Source organism: Pleurodeles waltl, chromosome 3_1 (assembly GCF_031143425.1).
Source record: "Pleurodeles waltl isolate 20211129_DDA chromosome 3_1, aPleWal1.hap1.20221129, whole genome shotgun sequence".
Classification (NCBI taxonomy): Eukaryota; Metazoa; Chordata; class Amphibia; order Caudata; family Salamandridae; genus Pleurodeles; species Pleurodeles waltl.
In genome coordinates this window covers 1476491382-1476513342 of record NC_090440.1, presented here as the reverse complement: position 1 = coordinate 1476513342, position 21961 = coordinate 1476491382, and positions in this window count along the sequence as shown.

Sequence of the window (21961 nt, the reverse complement as noted above, 5' to 3'; positions counted from 1 at the left end):
TGGGATGTGCGGCTTATGTGAGATGGAATGGTGCCCATCCTATTGTTTGCACTACTGTTGTAATGTTCTGATTTGTGGAGGCAAAGGATTTTGGTGTGTGAAGGGATGTGCTTTATACTATGGTTGCTGGGTGCGTCGAGTATCTGTGTGTGTCAGCTGTGTTGTTTTCAAATCTATCCAATTTGGTGTATTGTATTACTGTGGGAACCGCAGCAGTTCTCACAAACATTGGAAGACCGCCATGGCAAGACCACTTTGGTGATTTTCAAGTTGTAACAGGTTCGGTGGCTGGTTGGGAGGCTGGTAAGCCCGGTGATCGGACCACTCTTTCCTGACCTCCAGGGTCCTAGCAGAGCTGGGATTTTGGCTGTCTTTTGGTGGCCTTTGGTAGGTAATTCATAATACGGTGGTCTGTATGACTACCAGCATGGCAATCTTTTGTTGGTCGCCACCGGGACTGTCTTACAGTCAGACCGCCAAACTCTTATTCAGCCCCGTAATGATTTTAAACAATTTACATATAATTTTTTAGGACATTTTAGATAATACTACTTCTTATAGCTTTATATCATTTTATTGACATGTTTGACATTATTTACAAGTTTGTACTTTTTTCATACATTTTTTTAAATTTTTTACTCCATATCCATTTTATTTTCTATGGGGAGATAGTCTTTTTTATGTTTATTTAATGGCCATTTTTCCTGCTATCTAATCTTTTGTAGTGTATTGGTGTCCTTTTTGTTCATTTTCCTTAAAGTAAGTAGCAGGAAGGTGCTGCTGTTGTTGGAACAGATAGAACCATTTTAAGGTTTTTTTTCATCGGGCTTTGGGGGTAGAGGGGATCTTGGGAGTAGTAGTATATGGTAGTTATAGTGTTCTTTCGTGCTTCTTGGAAGGTTTGTTGGTAGTTTTTTGCTTTGGTTTGCTAATGGTTTGTGTTAGGAATAGCTTGTGTTTGTTACTATTATATTATTTTTTATATTATATTTTGCTATGCCTGGCTGGGACCAGGGACCAGGGCCCCTGTTAGTTTGGATGAAGAAAGGGTCAGTTATTCAGCAGAGTAGCTGCTCTCACTCAACTTTAGTAAAGGTATGACATGTGAGCATACTATTAATTTTAGCAATGAGGACCAGACCTGTGAAAACTGTAAAATGGCCATAACAAACCCCAGGTCTTTTAGTAGAGAATCACAGACCATACAAAAAGCCAGCAATAGCCAACAGGGGCAGCTGTATCTGCTTAATTGCAGATCACTGCCCAAACATTACCTTGATGTATTTACTCTCTGTAGCAAAGTGAAGGTATTATATGATATGACTAAGCAGTCTTATTATGAAATACAAGCACAATACCAAGAAGTTGACCTCAGATTCACTCTCTGCAAACCCTAGCTCAGTCCTCGTAGTGTGGCAAAAAGCAGTCAGGGTACTTAGAAAAACATGTTTAAAACCTTTCACATTTCCAACATGGATGGTAAGTAAATGACACAACTCAACAGAAGTTCGACACCAATCTAGAAAAATAGATTAGATTGTATTCTTCATTTAGACACCAAAATGAACCTTGTATCGTTTGTACAACCAGAGTTGCAAATTTCAAAGTCTGTACTTTGCAGAATTAAAGGGCTTCCATTGAAGTCAATGGGGAAAATAGCAGTGTGCACTCGGGCACGTGTAGGGTGAGTTCCGGCAAGCCCACAGGAACTAAGGTGCTGCGGGGACCTAGATCAAGAGTCAACAGTCAAACTTTTGTTACCTTGTCTAGAAAGTCTGGTTGCAGAGGTGAATTGCCTGTCCTTGGTGCTGAATGGTCCGCAGTAGCTGGTGCATTTTGCACTCCATTGCAAAACTGGACTTAGAGGTGGACTTACACTTTACCCTTCGGATGTAGATGGTGGGGGGACCAGGACCAGGATTCAATGCTTGGATCTTCACCACCTTGCCCGTGGCTCTGGATGCCCATCACCGGGTTGGTCGTGCCAAGGCTGCTTTATGGCTCCAGTCGAAGTCACCTCCTTGAGGCTGCAAACCCACAGGAGGGAGATTGGTCCCCTATGCTAGGGGTCTGCCCTGGAGTTGGTGAACATCGTGTGGCTGTCGGTTTCTGTGCAGGTGACAGACATGCCTTAGTAGCTGCAAAGGTGGTTCAAGGGCTTTTTGGCAGCTGGAGGTCGTTTGGGGAGAGTAGAGGCCGGAAACTTGGCACGGGCCTCACTCCCACTCCTTGGATGCTGGTCACCGAATTTCATTGGGCTCAAGCACTCAGAGCCCATCAGGTTGCAGTTCTTCAATATCAGGACTTCTTTACTCCTACAGTTTACAAGGGACTGGTGCCACCAGTCAGGGGAGTCTTTCTAGTGGGTTTCGGTGTCCAAAGGGGTCCCTCTGGTTGGGACCAATGAGTTTTCACCTCTAGCACACGTCAGGGATGCGGTTTCAATACTGGGCTCTTTAGGTCACTCTTTGTCCTTTTCTTTGTTCTGAGGCTGAAGTCCAGGTCCTGTTGTTTGTGCAGATGTCTGTTAGTGCTTTTTCATGTTGTACAGGTAAGATCTAGGTTCTGGTGCCAGAGGATCCCCTTAAATCCTGGTTTAGGGGGGTGTTTAAGGGTGTGAGGGTGTGAGGGGCAGTGACCAATGGGCTACTGTCCCTGCAGCTAGTTCACCCCTGCAGTAATGGCTTCCTGTGGTGAGTACATCACTTTCTACCCAGAACCTACTATTCTTAGGGTCTGCCAAGATGGCAGAACCCTTCCTTGGCTGTGCAAACCTCCTAGCCCACCTCAAAGGTGTGGCTAATTTGAGGGAGCTGCACGCCTCCTGCATAGCTAATTTCCCACCTGCCCAGTCGGGTAGGGCAGGAAGCTCTTTGTCCTCCGCTGGGGGGGGGGAGACAGCTCTCTGCACATCAAAGGAGCGGGGAGCCTTTGAGGCTCACCGTCCTATTGCTAATCTCACCAGCCAGTCTGGGAGGGAGGAGGTATGACCTCCTTCCTGCCCACGCCCTTTATCTTATGTCCTGCTAAGGTGCTAGCACCACTGGCAGGAGGTCACACTCTTGTCTGTGGCAGCAGCAGCTCAGGGGTGCCTGCCAAAACAGTACAGGACTTGCTAACTTGGTAGGAACCCTCTAAGGGTGCCACTTAGGCCTCTGCTTTTTAATCCTGAACATCGGCATCATGTTCAGGGTTAAAAAGTACAGTGTTTTATACCAAACATGAAAGGATTCAGCTGGGCCACTGCACATCTGGTCATCTGAGCAGTGCTCAGATGCCAGCCCATGTTATCCAATGAACTGCTGGTTACTCAGACCAGCATTGCAGTTCAAATGCCAGCACGGAGGCATATATGCTCCAGCACTTACACTCTCACTAATTGAACATTGCACCATGCCCCGTGGTTAGAGGGGACCTATCTTAGGGGTGGCTGACCTAGCCATGGGCAGCAACAGGGACACTGCCTGCACCTGGTGTGGACAGAGTCCCACTCGAGCAGCAGGCTGATTGTGCAGGCTGACATGGCAGCTCTGCAGTCTCTCTTTTACTTGGGGTACTCAAGGTTGTACAATTAGAGCTAGCTACAGCCCTAGTACCCCCTTTACCACCCTTGCCCTGGGTACCATTTACTGGGGACTTACAGGGGTGGTAAGTTGATTCCCAATTGGCCTGTGCAATTTGACCTAGTCTTTAAGGGAAAGATCATTGATACTGGGGCCTGATTAGCAGGCATCCGTACACTAACAATCAAAAACCACAGCATCTGACTGCAAAAAGTGGGGGATGACCATCCAAAATGTGGCACTTTATAATATGATCCCCCCCCCCAGATGAAAGGGGATGAGAACTAACCTCGCTTCTGCTAGTTCTCATCTTCTAAGTGAAAGAACCTGGCAGGCCCATCTTCATTGACATGGTCAGTCCATGGTCTGTGTTCCAATACAGAGTCCATCCCCTGTAGGGAAATGGACCTCCTCAACAATTTGGGATTCTCACCTCTAATCTGCATTAACTACCTGAGAGGCCTGCGGTTGGTTTGAAACTTGAAGTGAGTCCCAAACAAGTATGGTCTCAGCTTCTTAGGGACCAAACCACAGCAAAGGCTTCCCTCTCAGTGGCACTCCAGTGCTGCTATCTGGGAAGGAGCCTCTTGCTAATAAAAACTACTGAATGATCCTGACCCTCATTGTTGGTCTGTGACAACACTGGCCCAATCCCTAGGTCAGAAGTGGCTGTCTGACAATTGTTTCCTATAATCAGGTGCTTGTAGGTCAGGTGCTGAACACATGGCTGCTATCAAGGCATCAAAGGCTGCTGTCCAAATGACTTTCCTGGGTTGTTTCTTAGAGTCTAACTCAGTGAGAGGGGCCACAATAGTTTCATACCCTTTCAGAAACATCCTATAGTACCCTGTCAGGCCTAAGAAGGCTCGGACCTGGGTCTGGGTTGTAGGAGGCTGTGAGTCCAGAATGGCCTGTATTTTGGCCTAAAGAGGTCTAACTTGTCTTCCACCTACCAGGTGGCCCAAGCAGACAACAGAACTCTGTCTTATCTTGCACTTACTAGCCTTGATAGTCAGGCCTGCCTGCTGCAGGGCACGTGAAACTTCTCTGAGGCAGACCAGGTGATCCTCCCAGGTGGAGCTAAAGACAGCTATGTCATCTAAGTAAACTGCACTAAAGTTTTCCAAGCCTGAGGAAACTCAATTCACCAACCTCTGAAAAGTGTCAGGTATACTCCTCATGCCAAACTGGCCCTCAGGAGTGGAGAATGCAGATCCCTCCTTTGCTCCCTGGGTCAGTCCAATTTGCCAGAACCCTGTTGTCATGTCTAAGTTACTTTGGAATTAGGCTACCCCTAGCTTATCAATAAGCTCACCTGATCTGGAAATGGGGTGAGTTATCAGGATTAGTGACTGTATTCAACCCTCTATAATCCACACAGAACCTCATCTCAGGTTTGCTACCTTTTGAGTGAAGCTTGGGGACAAGTACCACTGGGCTGGCCCATTGACTATCAGAGGGCTAAATCACCCCTAGCCCTGTGATCTTCTTGACCTCTGTCTTGATGCAACCCCTAACGTGGTCAGACAGTTTGTACAGGGAAGCCGTCACCGGTGTCCATATCCATTTTGTCTGTCCAGGGGTTAAGGAAAAGAGCTTTACAAACTGACTGAGAACCCTCCTACAATCAGCCTGCTGCTGTGCAATGAGGGTAGCCAACAGCTCAGTACCCTCCAATGTACCATCTTGTGGGTTGGATGACAGGAGGTCTGGGAGTGGTTCACTCTCCTCCACCTGCTCTCCATCTGTGCCCAACAGCATGGTCATGTCAGCCCTGTCCTGGTGTGATTTTAAGTGATTAACATGAGGATTCCTGGGGGTCCCTAAGTCAACTAAGTAAGTGACCTCCCCCTTTCTTTCCACAATGGATTAGGGCCCAGTCTACACTGTCCTAGAGGGTCCTGGGAGCCACAGGTTCTAACACCCACACCAGCTGGCAAGGTTAATACTCAACCAGGACTGCCTTCCGATTATACCAGTGCTTTACAAGCTCCTGGCTGGCTTGAAGATTCTTGTTTGTATTCTTCATGTACTCTGCCATGCGAGAACACAGGCCTAGTACATAGTCTACTATGTCTTGCTTAGGCTGCTTTACAGGCTTTTCCCATCCCTCCTTCACAAGATTCAGAGGACCCCTAACAGGGTGTCCAAACAGAAGTTCAAATGGCTTAATCTAACCCCCTTCTAAGGAACCTCCCTGTATGCAAACAGGAGGCAAGAGGACATCCCACCCCTTTCTGGGTTTCTCTGGGAGTCCCATGAGCATGCCGTTAGTGGTCTCATTGAACCTTTCAACTAAGCCATTAGTCTGGGTGATGGGGTGATTAACTTATGTCACACCACATTCATCTCACATAGCTTTTAGATATGCAGACATGAAATTTGTCCCTCTATCAGAGACTACTTCTTTAGGAAACCCTACCCTGGGTAAGATACCCAGGAGGGCCTTGGCTAGTGCAGGTGCAGTGGCATCCTAAGTGGGATGGCCTCTGGGTACTTAGTGGCATGGTCCACCACCACTAGAGTAAACCTGTTACCAGATGCAGTGGGCGGGTCAAGGGGACCAACCATTTCAATCCCTAACCTCTCAAATGGAGTGCCAACCACAGTAGTGGAATTAAAAGAGCCTTTGGCTGTGAGCCTGTCTTGCCACTGGCTTGGCAGGTCACACAGGAGCGACAAAACTCCTTTACTCCCTGAGACATTTGAGGCCAGTGAAAATGGGATACTAACTGGTCCCAAGTCTTGGACTGTCTCAGATGTCCAGCCAGTGGAATATCATGAGCCAAAGTGAGGATGAATTCTCAGTACACATGGGAGACTACCACTCTCTTGGCTACCCCTGGTTTGGAGTCCCTGGCCTCAGTGAACTGTAAGCCCTCCTCCCAATAGACTCTCGGTGTACCACTGGTATCTCTTTGTTCTTGCATGGTAGCTTTCTGCCTGAGGCTCTCAAGGGTATGGCAATTGCTTCGCTTCTTGCAAAGCTCTTCCCTGGAGGCCCCCCTGCACTGAGTAGTTTTGCCAGGCTAGGCTAGGCCTCCTGAGTTGCAGTTCCCTCCTCTGGCATCAGGGCCTCACTCATGGGTGAGTTCTCCCCTGATCCTGTGTGGAAGCAGAGGCTGGGTGAGCAGCCCTCTTGCCCTTCCTCTTGCTCTTAAGATGCTGGGCCTTAATTTCAGGCTCCAGTTCCTTATCGTGACCCTGAATGGCAGCCATTCCCTTGTAGTCATACAAACCCACCCAGGGAGACCAAGCATTTCTTCTAAACTTCTGCCCAGGTAGAAGTTTGCAGATCATTTCTCATCAAACACTCTATTGGGATGGCAGAAGACACAGCCACGTTCTTTTGGCCAGTTACTCCTCCCCATTCTAGGTTCACCAAGGCCATTGGATGTGACCTAGTCTCATTATCAGCACTGGTAAAAAGGTGATTCTCACCAGGGATTATCTAGTCTGGGGAAACCAGTTTGGCTGTCACTGTAGTGACACTAGCACCTGTATCCCTCAGAGCCTCTACCTCAGTCCTGTTGATTCTTGGCCACTGTATGTACTTTTCCAAGTTGGAAGGTAAGACAGGCAAGGGTTCAATGTCCACCCCACCTAGGGAAACAAATGTAGCCTCAATGTAATCTCTGGCCTCTCCAGAGCACACTGATACTCCCAAAACTCCCAGGTGTCCCTAAACTTGACTAAGTACTCCTCTGTGGTGAGTCGAAACCCTTCATTGAGGGTCTCTTTCATATGGGGATAGGACACAGCCATTTCCTGAAATAGGGTCAGAAGTCTATCTCTGTCTTTAGCTGGGAATAACTCCCAAAGTAAAAAGTCCCAGTGAGTGGACGCACCTTCCCCATTCTGCAACATCCCTCAAATGCTGCAAACCATCTGTCTATGTCATCTCCTGCACTATATGCTGGGACAAACCCTTTATGGACCTTAGGGTCACAAGAACCCTCACTTTCCTTACTTTCTTTGCTTCCACCATCTAAGGGAACTAGTCACAATCTAGCCCTCTTCTCTTCTAAGGCTAGTCTTCTTCCCTCAAGTTCAAGCCTCTTCTCCTCCAGGTAGAGTTGTTGGAGCTTGTCATCAAGTATCATACTCCTTCTACCAGTGTGTGTGTGTGTGTGTGTTGGGGGGTTACTAGAGTGACTTATTACACTTCCCACTGGAAAGGAAGGTCTGGGGAAGGGCAGAAGTTCAAAGTCTTCTCCGCCTTCTTCTTCACTTACTGGGACTAAGGCCTCCTCCTCCTCCTCTCTTACAGACTAGTTCTGAGGAGGATGTCTCTTCTCCATTTCTTTCCTTTTCAAAAGAGGCGAGGGCCTCTAGAGGGTCTCCTCTCTTGGAAGTAGCTCTAAAGCTCATGATCCTAGATTTGCACATTGCCCTCAGATCCTAGATCCTCAGGATGGAGAAGATCGATGCTCAGGACCCTCTCCATTGTGCACTGGTTTAGCTGAGGAGTTGGGAACTTTTTAAACTTTTGAAAACTTTTTTACCTAACTATCTTAGCTTCTTCAAGAATGCTTTTGCAAATTCTATGGCCTATTGGAATGGTGATGTAACACAGGACCCTAGGAACTCCAATTACCTTTCTATTTAGAAAAAATAAAAAAAAATACTTTTTGAGACTAAAGTAAATTGAGGATTTCTTGTGTACTCAAAAATATACTTCTCTCTCAGTGGTAAAGTGAAACACAAGCTCAAGATCCCACTTCTGCCACCAGTGTAGCAAGGTAAATGTATTTTATAGTATGACTAGGTAGTCTTACCCTGGAATACCAGCACAATGCCCAGTAGTGGCCCTCGGATTCACTCTCAGCAAATCCTAGCTCAGTCCTGGTAGTGAGGCAAAGAGCAGTCAGGCTACTTACAGGAACATGTATAAAGCATTTCACATTACCAAAATGGACAATAAGTAAATGACACGACTCAACAGAAATCCAACACCAATTTAGAAAAATAAACTAGATTTCAATCTTAATTTATACACCAAATGAACTTTATTGCTTTTTTACAACATGAGTTGTGAATTTTTAAGTCTTTGGAAAATACAGCAATTTGCAGATTTAAAGGGCTTCCATTCTTTGCAGATTTTAAGGGCTTCCATTGAAGTCAATGGGGAAAAAAGCAGTGTGCACTTGGACACTTGTAGGATTAGTTCCGGCGAGTCCACTGGAACTTAAGGTGCTGCGGGGACCTAGACCAAGGGTCAACAGTCAAACTTTTGTTACCTTCTCCAGGGAGTCTGGTTGCAAAGGTGACTTGGCTGTCCTTGGTGCTGAATGGTCCACAGTGCATTTTTAACTCTTTTGCAAAATTGAACGTGGTGGTGGACTCACACTCTACTCTTCGGATGTAGAGGTCTTTGGGGTACCATGACCACGATACGATGCTTGGATCTTCAGCGCTTTGTCCAGTGATTCCGGATGCAGAGGTAGTTCCTAGCTGTCCATCACTGTGGCAGTTATGTCAAATCTGCTTTGCCGCTCTAGTCAAAGTCACTTCCTTCAGCCTGCAAACCCACAGGAGGGGGGTCGCTGGTGATGTCGGTCCCTTTGCTGGAGCGTGCATTGGTTGGTGAACGTTATGTGGCCGTTGGTTTCCATGCAGGCAACAGACGAGCCTTGGTAGCTGCAAGGGTGGTTGATGGGCTTCCTGGGAGCTGGAGGTTGTTTGGCGGGGAGTAGAGGCTTGAAACTTGGCACGGGCCTAATTCATACTTATTAGATGCTGGACTCTGAGTTTCTTTGGGTTCAGGAACTCAGAGTCTCTTGGGTGGAAGTTGTTCAATGTCAGCACTTCTTTACTCCTGCAATTTACAGGACACTAAGGCCACCAGTCAGGGGAGTCTTCCCTGGGCTTTCAGTGTCCAGAGGGGTCTGTCTGGTCAGAACCAATGAGTTTTTGTTGCGATCGTGGTTCCAGTACTTGTCTACTTTGATCACTATGGCCCTCATTACAACCCTGGTGGTCGGTGTTAAAGCAGTGGTAATACCGCCAGCAGGCCAGCGGTAAAAAAAATGGAATCATGACCATGGCGGAAACCGCCAACATAGACAGCCACTTTAACACTCCGACCGCCACGGCGGTAACTGCCAACAGACAGGCGGAACACAATGTACCGCCCACCGTATTACAAGGCACCAATCTGCCAGCTTTTCCAGGGCGGTACCAACGCCATCAAAAGCATGGGCTGAAACAGTCTGTGGAACGGATACCACTCACCTTTCAACACCCAACGAGGAACCAGGATGCCATGGAGCCCGAACTACAGGTCCTGCCCATGTTGGTTTACCTCCGTTTCTCTCAGGAGCAGCAAAGACGCCGGCGACAACCACGGTGAGTACTGCACCAACACACAGGGGAGGGGAGGAGGGAAAAGAGAATGACACAAACATGCAACATGCAACACCCCCACCCCCACCCTCAACCACAACACCATACACACAAATACATGCATCAACATTACATTTACACCCCGTCACCCCCTGGAAGAACGCAAGAACCAAATGAAATGATTGTAACAAGTGTAATCATCGAAAAATCAGATAGGCCAAAATTAAAACATCAGTATGTACAAATATGTACACCAACTACACAAGTCCGGATAGTAATGAAATCATTGTCCTTGGACCAGTGGTCCCAAAATGCATGGGCGAAGCCCACACATGATACCTGACTCAAAACGGAGAGAACACTGCTGGGGCATCATATCAAAAATAAACAGGCACCCCAAGGGGAGTGGGAGGGGGGCACCTCAGCCGGATTAACGGACGACACCATTGCTCCACGAGGGGGCTCCATGCTCACTACTTTATCCTGGGGAGTGCAAAGCCACAGTCACTCAAGTGTCTCCAGTGGGTGGTTTGCCCACTGCTTTATCCTGGAGAGTGCAAAGCCAGTCTCTCAAGTCTCTCCAGTGGGTGGTTTGCCCACTGCTTTATCCTGGGGAGTGCAAAGCAACAGTCTCTCAAGTCTCTCCAGTGGGTGGTTTGCCCACTGCTTAAGCCTGGGGAGTGCAAAGCACAGTCTCTCAAGTGGATAACAGTCTCCACTGGTTCTGGAGGGGGCATCGTGCCCAGAGTGCTTCATTCTGCCAAGGACTGGGGTAGTGGATGCTTTTCTCCACTGGTTCTGGGGGGGGGCTTTGTGCCCAGAGTGCTTCATCCTGCCAAGGACTGGGGTAGTGGATGCTTTTCTCCACTGGTTCTGGAAGGGGCTTAGTGCCCAGAGTGCTTCATCCTGCCAAGGACTGGGGTAGTGGATGCTTTTCTCCACTGGTTCTGGAAGGGGCGTTGTGCCCAGAGTGCTTTACATGCAGTGTGGCAGGTCCCATTCCCTCACTTGGGTGTGTGTGCCACGAGATTGCCTGGGAACAGGTAGCATGATACTCCATGGAGGCAGAGACACACTCCACCCTGCTGCGACTTCGCCTGCCACCTGCAGGTACAAACAGTGCTGGGTGTCGTGCCTCATGTATGCTGTGCAGGGTCCAGGACGTCTCCTGCAGCCTCGGACGGCTGTCCAGTGGGGATGATAGCCATGTCAGCTGTGGTGGCACTGTCTGAGCACGTCGCAGGGCTGGTGGCGGTGGTTGCGTCTGTGTCTGTGGTAGAGATGCTGGTGGTGGTGAATGTGTCAGCACCTGTGGAGGGACACAGCAGGACGTCTCCTGCAGCCTCGGACGACTGCCCACTGGGGATGATCCTGGGGACTGTTGCTGAGGCAGCAGACGTGCAGGTTGCGGTGCAGGTGGCCGTGAAGGTGGCGGTGCAGGTGGCGGTGTCTACCGCCGTACAGGTTGCTGTTCTGGTTGCTAGAAGGGGTGACTCTGGTCCCAGAGCTGGAGGCTCCGTGCCCTGTCCTGACTTGCCCTTCACCTTGTGTCCCTTCCCCACCTTTGATGTTGCTGCTGGTTCCTTGGCACTGTCCCCTTCTGGCTTGGAGGAGCCCTTGCTGGGTGGTTGGTGCTGCTTCTCGCTCCGGCATGTGGGCACCTTCTTCACCTTGGCAGGTGGCAGAATGGGCTGATCCTTGGCCTTGCTAGGTGGCACACTGGCAGCCCTGATAGGTGCCACCTGCAATGTGACAGGACTTGCTGATACCACAGTGCTGGAGGATTTGGTGGCTGAGGTGCTGGGCTGGGATCTGGACATCCTGGCCCAAGGCTGAAGGACGGGGGGGATGTGTAGAGAAGAATTCAATGTTAGCCAGGAAGAGTTTCTTAGACACACTGGGACGGGAAGATGGAGGGGGTTTGGGAGTGAAGGAAGAGGTAGTGGTTGTAGGAGGTGTACGTCTGCTGAATTTGGGTGAAGGTGCATGGGCCAGAGGCTGTTGTGAGGTGGATGGCTGTTGGGTGGGTGTGTGCCTGCGTTTGTGTAGTTTGGGAGGAGGGCTCACAGACACACCGGAAGAGGACACAGGTGATGTATGAATGGTAGTGGGGGTGGTGACTGCACATGAGCGGTGTGTGGTGATGGGTGTGCTGGTGATGGAGGTATTGGCTGACGATGTAGTGCATGCAGGTGTGAGTGGAGACGAGATAGGGAGGGAGGAGGAGGAGGACGTGGAGGAGGGGGACACAGTGGAGGCAGTGGATGTTGGTGTGTCTGCGTGGGGATGGTGCTTGTGTGAGTGCCTGTGGGATGCGTGGTGCTTATGTTTGCCATGTCCACTCGTGTGTTGATGAGTGTGCATGCTGGTCTGATGGTGTGTTTGGGATAGGCTGAGGTACAGGGGACTGGGTCTGGGTAGAGGAAGTTGGAGGGGGGAGACTGGACACAGGGACAATGGCTGCCATCAGTGCTGAGGCCAGAGCCTGAAATGCTCTCTGTTGGGCAGCCACTCCAGATTGAATGCCCTCCAGGTATGCATTTGTTTGCTGCAAATGCCTCTCAGCACCCTGGATGGCATTCTAAATGGTTGATTGCCCAACAGTGAGGGATCTCAGGAGATCAATAGCCTCTTCACTGAAGGCAGCAGGGCTAACTGGGGCCTGGGACGAAGGAGATGCCCACCCTCATGGGTGAGCGGGCACGGGAAACTAGATGAGGGGCTGCTGGGAGGGCGGTGCTGGTGGGGGGGTGGCAGCTGTACCTGTTGTTGCGGTGGGCACAGAGGTGCCCGCCACCGCAAAGGAGCTCCCATCAGAAGAGGAGTTGCTGTTGCTAGTGTCTGCTCCTTCCCTGTCGTGGAGCTCCCCTCGCCCTCCATCCCACTGGTGCCTTCTGACTCCTTTTAATTCACCCTCCAGGGCCCTGTGGGTTGCAAATCCCTCCTGCTCCGGTGCCACTGCTCCTCTGCCAGATGATGCTAATGCACACAAGGACAGGGTGACAAAACAAAAAGGGGGGTAAAGACAGAGGAGACACATGGTCAATGTCTGCAACACCACTACCGTTGGCGGGCACAACACACAGGGAGCAGCTTTATGCACTAAGCCATGCACTAACAGTGCAGGGGAAAAGCACATGCCCATTGGGGACTCTGTCTAGACCCACTTCATGCACAGCTGGAACCCATGGGAGCCTGACTATGTGTAGAGGGCATATACCACCTTTGGGGTTGGAGTGGTACTGAGCCTGCAAATCAATGGATCTACCTTTGCTCGTCTGCCCTGGCCTAGGGGAACCCTCAGCCCACCTCTCCCACCCAGACACCTCGTCAAGTGTGCAGAGTCAGCTGAATGAGAGTGCCCATCCAACTCCCGATATGCCACCGCCAGGATCCGGTACATCAGGGGAGTCATGGTGCGATGGGCACCCCTTCCACGTTGGAGGCCATCCCCAGCTGGGCCTCCGCCGTCTTCTTGGTCCAGCGGCGCAGGTCCTCCCATCTTTTCCGGCAGTGGGTGCTCCTTCTATGGTAGACCACCAGGGTCCGCACTCCCTTGACGATGGCACGCCAAATACCCGTCTTCTGGTGGGCGCTTCCCTAGAGGAATAGTGAACTAAAAAAGGATGTTACTCTCCCGTACAGTTCGTCTCACACATTGGCTACAAACCTCCCACCCTGTCCCAGAAAATCATACACTCACCATCCTCACATGCTGGCCTGTCCCCCCGTCTCTTCCATCCACAACACTCCATATGATCATGTCCCATCCACCATGGACACGGTTCACTCACCTGTTTGTCTGGAGGACCGTAGAGTAGCGTGTACTGGGGGAGGACCCCCATACACCAGTTTCTCCAACTCCTCCACAGTGAAGGCAGGGGCCCTTTCCCCAGACACTGTAGCCATTGTCGCTTCCAGACGCAGGTCACAGCAGCACTTGTAGTGTAGGTCCTCTCCTGTTGAAGGTCAGGTATCAAGTGAGGGAACAGATAGAAAATGGCGGTCACGTCCGCGGCGGTGCGTACCGTCACGGCCGGCGTACATCGTCATTGGCTCCTGGAACCCATAGGTCCCAATGATAAATAATGCTGAATTGCGCAGCAGTCTTTGACCGCCTACCACGACGCTGCACAACGCCAGTGTAGTTACCTCATTTCCCCTTGTCCCTCCTTACAGGTCAGGCAGCTGCCATTTCAGGGGGCCACTTGTCAGGCCAACGAACTGGGTCACAGCTATTTTGGCAATGAATACAGACAGATAAAGGCACACAGAGATAATTTCACGATTGTGCTAAACAGCCTTTTGAAACCTATGTGGTGTATGACCCTCTGCTCACCCTTCTCCTCCATAGGGCACATCCGATGGGGCAGGTGATGAGATGGCGGCATCCTCCGGTGTACACACCCCTGGCGGACCTGTCGACAATGGAAGACAGACACATCATTATCACTTACAGACTTGATCGTGCCACAATCCAGGAACTGTGTGCCCAGTTGGAGCCAGACCTGATGTCAGCTATCCGCCATCCCACAGGAATCCCCCCTCTAGTGCAGGTCCTGTCAGTGCTCCATTTCCTGGCAAGTGGGTCCTTTCAAACAACAGTGGCCATGGCATCAGGGATGTCACAGCCAATGTTCTCTAACGTGTTGTCCAGAGTGTTATCTGACCTGCTGAAACACATGCGCAGCTACATCGTTTTCCCTCAGGTAGAGGATCTGCCCACAGTGAAAGGTGACTTTTATGCCCTGGGACATATCCCCAACATCATTGGTGCCATTGATGGTACACATGTGGCATTTCCCCCCCCCCCGCAGGAATGAACAGGTGTACAGAAACCGGAAAAGCTACCATTCTATGAACCTGCAGATGGTGTGTTTGGCAGACCAGTACATCTCCCATGTGAATGCCAAGTATCCCGGCTCAGTGCATGATGCTTACATTTTGAGGATTAACAGCATCCCTTATGTGATGGGGCAAATCCAGAGGCACCGTGTGTGGCTAATAGGTGAGCCCAAGGACCCCACACAGTTTAAATAGGTGTCTCGGTGTGGGAGATTCCCTAATGTTTGGAGGATGCCTAACAGTTTTCCCTCGATATCTGCAGGTGACTCTGGTTACCCCAACCTGTCATGGCTACTGACCCCAGTGAGGAATCCCAGGACACGGGCAGAGGAACGCTACAATGAGGCACATGGGCGAACTAGGAGTATAATAGAGCGCACCTTCGGCCCCCTGAAGGCCAGATTCCGGTGCCTCCATCTGACAGGTGGCTCCCTATACTACTCACCGAAGAAGGTGTGCCAGATAATCGTGGCATGCTGTATGTTGCATAACCTGGCTTTGCAACACCAGGTGCCTTTTCTGCAGGAGGATGGCCTGATGCTGGTCTTGTGGCATCTGTGGAGCCTGTGGACAGTGAAGAAGAGGAGGCAGAAGAAGAAGATATAGACAACCAAAACAACATCATCATGCAATACTTCCAGTGAGACACAGGTAAGAGTATGGCACTACTTCACACATCTCATACTACTGTAGGACATAGCATAAATCTGCCTTTTTACCTCTGTGTATGGAACCTGACATGTCACTTTGCCTTTCCATTTCACAGATCTGGGTCCCACTTTGTGCCCTCTGCTATGTTTACTGCTGCCCAACAACTGTGTAACATTGGTATGTGAACATGAAAATTGACATTGCTATATTTCTGAGAGGTTGCAATTACACGTTTGTGAAAGTACAGACTGACTCCAGATTGATTTGTGATTCAAGGGTGTTTATTTCTGTGCTAATAAGTGGAGGGGGTATGCAATGGGCTGGGGTGATGGTGGAGGAATGTCCATGGTAGAGTTCAGTTTCTTGGTGTCACAGGTGCATTATCCATGAGGGCGCAGGAAGGGGGTGCAAAGGCAGCTTAAGGTGGACCGGGTGACAAAGTGGGACTGAAGGGTGCCAATCAGGAGGGTCTTATTTCTTTGCGGGGGTCTTGGCAATGTTCTCTGTCTTGTTCCTGGATCTCAGGGACCATTTGCAGGGTAGTTCTCCTTCTGCAGGGGGTGGGGTGCTGGTGGCCTGTTGGTCCTGTGGTGGTGCCTCCTGTCCACTAACGCCGGCGGAGGTGTAGGGCTGTTCATCGTTCAAGCTAGTGTCAGGGGCCCGCTTTTGTGCCACTGTGTTCCTCATGGTGTTGGCCAGGTCTACCAGCACCCCTGCAATGGTGACCAGGGTGGTGTTAATGGACTTCAAGTCCTCCCTGATCCCAAGATAGTGTTACTCCTGCAGCCGCTGGGTCTCCTGAAACTTGGCCAGCACCGTGCCCATGGTCTCCTGGGAATGGTGGTATGCTTCCATGATGTTGGAGAGTGCCTCGTGGAGAGTGTGTTCCCTAGGCTTGTCCTCCCCCCTCGCACAGCAGTCCTCCCACCTTCCCTGTTGTCCTGTGCCTCTCTCCCCTGAACCGTGTGCCCACTTCCACTGACCCCAGGTCCCTGATTGTCTTGGGTTGGTGGCTTTGCCTGGGGTCCCTGTAGTGGTGAACACGTGTCCTGGGGACAGTGGCATGGGCCCGCTGGGTGGGTGCTGTGGTGGTGTTTCTTGAGGGGGAGGGTCTGTGGTGGCTTGTGACTGTCCAGAGGTCCCTGATGGGCCAGGATGGTCATCTTATTCCAGGCGTGCAGAGCTGCTGTCATCACTTTGGGCCTCTTCTGTGGGGGGACGGATATGTCTGGCACCTCCTGTCCGGTGACGTTGGGTATGGGTCCTGTTGGGGTGTAAATGCATAGTTTTGGTATCTGTGTGTGCCATCTTGTGCATTGGGTGAGTTACCCTCTACTCCTGTGCTTGCATTATTGTGTTTGCCCTTGTGTGATTAGTGTTTTGAGGTCTGTGTGGGTATATCTACTGGACATGCTTTGGCAATGGGTGTTCATGCTTTGGTGTTGCATGCAGGGCTTGGTATTGGTATGGGTGGGTTGTGATAGTGGGGCATATGTGAGGTGCTGGAGTGATGGGGTGAGGAGGAGGGTGGGGATATGTGATGTCATGCAGGTGGGGTGGGGGGATATGGTAAATAAGATATGACTTACCAGAGTCCAGTCATCCTGCTACTCCTGCGAGGCCCTCAGGATGCATTATTGCCAAGACTTGCTCCTCCCATGTTGTTAGTTGTGGGGGAGGAGGTGGGGTTCCACTGCCAGTCCTCTGTACAGCAATCTGGTGTCTGGATACCACGGAACACACTTTCCCCCTTAGGTCGTTCCACCTCTTCCTGGTGTCATCTTGTGTTCTTGGATGCTGTCCCACTGCGTTGACCCTGTTGACGATTCTCCGCCATAGCTCCATTTTCCTAGCAATGGAAGTGTTCAGCATCTGTGATCCGAATAGCTGTGCCTCTACCTGGATGATTTCCTCCACCATGACCCTGAGCTCCTCCGCAGAAAACCTGGGGTGTCTTTGAGATGCCATAATGTAGTGTGGGTGATGTGTGAAGTGATGTTTGTTGTGCTGTGTGATGTGTTGTGTTGGGGTGTGTTGTTTGAAGTGTGTGGATTTGTATGAGTGATGTTGTGGTGTGCCTGTGGATGCTGGTTTTGGGTTTGCTGCTCTCTCTCTATCTGCTTTTTCAAAAAAATGTCATTGTAAGAGTTTGTGGGTAATGTGGGTGTGTGTTTTATGGTGGTGTGTGGGTGTGGTGTGTGTATGTGTATCAGGTGTGTGTATTTCGAATTGTCCAATGTAGTTGTGTTTTGTAAGTGTGTGTGTATTTTGAGCATGGCGGTGTGTACCGCCAATGGATTACCACGGTTAAAATACTGCTGTGTTGATCCGTGGGTCGTGATAGTGTGGGAGTATTCTTGTTGGCATGACGGTGTAGGTTTTGGTATCGCCAGTTTATCACTGACCTTTGGTGTGGCGGACTTGTGTGGGTGTCTGTATTGTGGCGGATTCCGAGGTGTAGGTCATAATACCTGTAGCGGATTTCTGCCACCGCCATGGTATGTTGGCGGCCTTCAGCACGGCGGTAAGCGGGATTTACCGCCAGGGTTGTAATGAGGGCCTATGTGTCCTCTTCTTTGCGCTGGGTCTAGAATCCAGGTTCTGTTGTTGATGCAGACATCTCTTTGTGCTTCTTTCTTCTTTGCTAAGTAAAATCTAAGTTCTGGTGCCAGGAAATCCCCTTAAACCTTTGTTTACAGGGTATTTGAGGGAGTGAGGGACAGTGGTCTATGGGCTACGGTCCCTGGGGCTAGTCCACCCCTGCAGTGATGACTTCTTGTGAGGAGTATGCCACTTTCTACCCAGAACCCACTATTCTTAGGGTCTGCCAAGATGGAAAAACCCTTTCTTGGATGTGCAGACCTCATAGACCACCTCAAAGTTGTGGCTAGTTTGAGGGAGGTGCATGCCTCCTGCATAGCTAGTTTCCCGCCTGCCCTGCTGAGCATGGTGGGAAGGTCTTTCTCTTCCACTGGGGGGACAGTTCTCTGTACATGAAAGGGGGGGCTTTGAGGCTCACCACAATGATGCTAATCTCACTAGCTAGCCTGAAAGGGAGGAGGTGAGATCTCCTTCATACCCAGGCCCTTTGTCTTACATCCTGCCAAGGTGCTAGCACCACCAGCAGGAGGTCAGACTCTTGTCTGTGGTGGCAGCGGCTCAGGAGAGCCCACCAAAACAGTACAGGACTTGGTAACTTGATGGGCACCCTCTAAGGGTGCCCCCGAGGCATCTGTTTTTTAATTCTAAACATGGGCATCATGTTCAGGGTTAAAAAGCATAGTGTTTGATACCAAACACAACAGAATTTGGCTGGGCCATTGAGGAACTGTACATCTGAGCAGTTGTCAGATGCCAGCCCATGTTATCCAATGGAGTGCCGGTTATTCAGGCCAGTACTGCATTTTAAATACCAACACATGGGCATATGAGCTCCTGCACATAAGCCCTTACTCAAAGAACAGTGCACCCTTCCCCCTGGGCTAGAAGGGGCCGACCTTAGGGGTGGCTAACCTGGCCATGGGAAGTAACAGGGGCTCTGACATGGCAGCTCCACAGTTTCTCTTTTACTTGGGGCACTCAGGGTTGCACAATCAGTGCTGCAGCCCTGGTACCCACTTTGCCACCCTTGCCCTGGGTACCATTTACTAGGGACTTACAGGGGTGGTAAGGTGTTTCCTGAGTGACCTATGCAATTTGGCATATACTTTAAGGGAAATAGCATTGGTACTGGGGCCTGGTTAGCAGGCCCAGTACACTAACAGGTCACAAATCACAGCATTTGACAGCAAAAATGGGGGGGTGATCATCCAAAAAGGGTCACTTTACAACACTCTGCTAGAAGAGGCTAAACCTCAAGTCATCTTTATCACCGAAACATGGCTTCAAAAAGGCTCTAAGCCAGATATTGCAATGCTTTTGCCCCAGGGCAATGCAATTACTAGAGGTAATCAGTAAGGAGGCAAAAAGGGAGGGGGAGTAGCTATTATCTATAAAGAGGAGATAAAGATTAGATTTGAGCCCTTTTCACTGTCAGGGTGCGAAAGTTTGTTGTTTGCATCAGAACTAACCTTTTACAGGTCTACTGATTTATCGTTCCCCAGATCCTGCCACAAAGTTTATAGAGTCCCTTCCTGATAATGTGGCTGAACACATTCTAGTATTGGCCAACTTTACAACTCTACATGATTTAAATTTGTATCTAGCCAGTGCCAACCGTGAAGAATCCAATAACTTTATAATGGACTTAGGAGCCGTCCAATTAAAATCATGGGTCATAGCTCCTAACGATGAGCAGGGCCACCAACTAAACCCTATATTCTACACCAGAACGGAGATGGTCATATCTGAACCAATTAAAATGGTAGGGTTAGACCACAAACTAATCCTTTTCCAGTTGGGCAAGATATTTACTACATGCACTGCACCTCCCAAGTCTATATTTAGATGTAAATGATCAGAAATGGATATAGGTGCATGTGACAATATTCTTACTCTTACCTCCCTGAAGTGATAGGAGATGTGGCAAATAGATTTAGGGCTCAATTACGAGTTTGTCATTCAGACTGCCATACTTTTATGGCAGCAGCCCCAAAAACGACTGTTGCGCCGGTGGTCTCCAGGCCACCGTATTCTGATATATGTAGCGTGAACCTCCAACCGCCAAAACAAATGGCTACCTGCCAGGTGCGGCAGCCTTCAATCTTGGCGCTGTGCACTCCATTGCCTCTTTGACCTAGTGGAACTGCAGACCCATTACAAAAACAGAGTTGACGTGGTGGTCTCCTTGCAGTGGTCAGCTGATGACGGTACGCATTCAGCAAAGCAACAGACAAGTGCTCATTGGATGGATTCAAAATCAACATAGCTGGTATACATTGGGCCAGTGGACACACCTGCAAATCATACTATAAAATACAGTCCTTCCCAGACCATGATCCTTTGCCTCCCACTGCAAGAAAGAGATTAGAGCCCTCTGTTTTTTCTCATCATTGATAGATAAGGCACCCCTTTTTTCACCATCCCACTTAACACTTTTTACCCACCTTTGTCCATTACTACCAATATCAATTTGTTTTGTTAAATAAGTCCCTGTCATCCACTTAAATTTACATCTATGTCACATTCCAAAAATCCATGATTTTCTGAAGATGAGTTGAGCCACAATTGTTTAGGGCACAAGGCCAACATAATCCTCTCAGTAGGAAAATGGAAATGTGGCAAAAGGTAGTTGACAGAGTGAATGCTATAGACGCCACCCTGCACACAAAGGAGGACATTAGGAAGAGATGGAATGACCTGAGGTGGAAGGTTCATTCCCTGGCCTCTGGGCAACACAAGGAGTCCCTGAAGACTGGTGGTGGATCTCCCAGTGCCCCATTACAACTCTTTCCCACGGAGGAGAAGGTCTTGGCCATACTGCATCCTGAGGGTTTGACAGGAATAGCTGGTGGAGTGGAGTCTAAGTTACAACACAAAAACTGTCACAAATCTTCAATGTCAGGTAAGCTCACATCTCACCTTTTGCCACTGTGTTGTTCATCTACTTTCCCAACATGCAGTACCCAGAGTTGCAGGGATGTAAGCTTGTCAATGCGCATTGTCAGACAGAACCTCACATGTATCAGTCCCATTACAGGCCACATGTTGGAATGGGGTCTGTAAGTGTTACAATTTGAAAAGATCACCCAAGGACCCCTAGTATGTGTCAGCATGCAAATGTATGGCCCAACCTAACTGCAGTGCGGAAACAGATATGTAAGACTAAACATTTTTTAAGTGTAGGGCAGTAAAGAGAGTTACATGACTACAACTACCAGGAGGCCCTGTTTTTGTACCTCAAACCAACAGGCCTTTCAGCACTTGTCCAAATACACCTGTGTGCCATCTCTCAAATGATGTACCCTCCCCTGGGAGTTTAGCAATTGTGTAGTGTGGGGAGTCCGCAAGTAACATGACTACAACTACCTGGAGGCCCTGCTTCTGTCCTGTGTACCATCTCTTGAATGATGTTCGCTCACATGGGATTGAGCAATCTACATATCATGCTGAACTCAGAGATGTGTCTGTCTACCTAGCTTGCTTTTATCCTGTTATCCCAAAATGAAAATATTGAGGACAGGAATGACATCTTACCCAGTTTGTACACCTAGGCCCTCATTACAACCCTGGCGGTAAATGCCGCCTTCCTCCTTGCTGACAGCCACCAACATACCGTGACCGTAGTGGTATTCCGCCATGGGCATTATGACCCACACTTAGAATTCCACCACTATACAGACACTATACAGACACCCACACAAGTCCGCCAGACCAAAGGTCAATGATAAACTGGCGATAGCAAAACCCATACTGTTACGCCATCAGAAATACGCCCACAGTACCCCGACCCATGAATCACCACGGCGGTCTTTCAATCGCGGTAAACCATTGGTGGTACACACCGGCGTGCTAAAAATAAACACACACTAATAAAACTACACCACATTGGACAATTCAAACTACACACACCTGACACACATACACACACCGCACCCACACACCCAATCCAATATAAA